Source organism: Triticum dicoccoides, chromosome 2A, assembly GCF_002162155.2.
Source record: "Triticum dicoccoides isolate Atlit2015 ecotype Zavitan chromosome 2A, WEW_v2.0, whole genome shotgun sequence".
Taxonomy (NCBI): Eukaryota; Viridiplantae; Streptophyta; class Magnoliopsida; order Poales; family Poaceae; genus Triticum; species Triticum dicoccoides.
Window position 1 is genome coordinate 648,959,282 of NC_041382.1, and position 1,544 is coordinate 648,960,825.

Consider the following 1,544-nt stretch of genomic DNA (forward strand, 5'->3'; position numbering starts at 1 on the left):
GTGATGCGCACCTGATGTGGTGGAACTCGGTGTCTGTGAGGCACGTCGGTTGCAGCGGCTGACGTTGTCGATGGACCACCCCGTGCGGTGGACGAGGGCGTAGATGAGGTAGCTCCGGTGCGGTGGTGACGCGCGACCGTCGTCTTTGTCGTCGTCGTCCGGCACAGAGGTGGGGAACGATGGGGAAATAGACGAGACGAGGGGCGATTCGAGGGTTGGCGGCGAATTAGGGATTTGAGCAATCTGGGCACGGAAGGGGATGGTGGGTGGCTGGGTGCTACGCGTCCGTCCGACACACGCGGCCACCCTGACAGGACTATGCTTCGGTGCCTTAAGGCACCTGCCTTTGTGTCCATGACATATGGGCCCAACAGGTGGCTGGCCCACATGTCAGTGACCCAAAGGAAGTTGCCTTCAAGGCACCGAAGCAGCATCCACCCCGACACGACCCTGGTTTGCCTGGTGCGCCTACATTTGAGAATGCAAACGAATCTTCTTTCATTTGCAAACAAATCTGTATGTATTGCCATGCCCGTGTTTTCCTTGCAATAATTAGTCATTCGAAATGAGATACTCCATCCGTTCACTTTTGTAAGTCGTTTCAGACAACTTAAAATGAACTGTTTTGCACATTGTCTGAAATGTCTTCAAGGTCTTATAAAAGTGAACAGAGGGAGTACTATAAATTAATTAATGAGGAGTTATTTGAAAAAAATTGAAATGGTACCCACGCTAACGTGGATTAGAGTGTGTGTCACATAATTAGTTATTTGAATTAGAGTGTGTGTCACTTAGTTAGCTATTTGAATTAGAGTGTGTGTCACGTAGCGATCTCCAATTCTAACGTGGATTTCGCATTTCACTATATCCATGCTACTTTTTTAATACAAATTCATATGTATATTATGAACACCATGGTAGTGAGAAAACTTTTGGATGGATTCAAACATATCTATACTACTCTATAGTGTACCAGTTTTGAATGGGAGCTGGCGATCAATCTTGACCATTCACGTCCTAAATCCAACGGCTGAAAGTAGTGGGATTCGCAGTGAACAGTGCATGGTTGCTGTATCCACCATGTTCTAGAATGAACCCTGATCCTTCTCAAGAGATGTGGCCCATGCTGATTCTCATGGGCTAGCCATGTTATAGCTTGGGTTGGGCAACGAGTTGAGCCCAGAAAAATTGGTTTCGGGGGAGAAACATTCCATTTTCTTTACTAACATTTTTTGTGGGATTTTTTGTTAACAAATTGAAGGGATTACATATATTAATTCCGATTTTCCTTACAATATAATTTATTTATGCATCTATAAATCAAGATTTTTTTTGCTTCGAATCTATTAGCAAGTCTATGTTTTTTCCTATCAAAAATCATCCCATAATGTTAAAACATGCATTGCACATGCATACATACTAGTGACCTACAAAATAGCACAACAAACTGAGTCAATGTCAACTTTTCGAAACTTAGTATGGCACGAATTTGAAATAATTACCTGTATGCCTGGTCCTCGGTTCAAATGTTACAATGTACACCG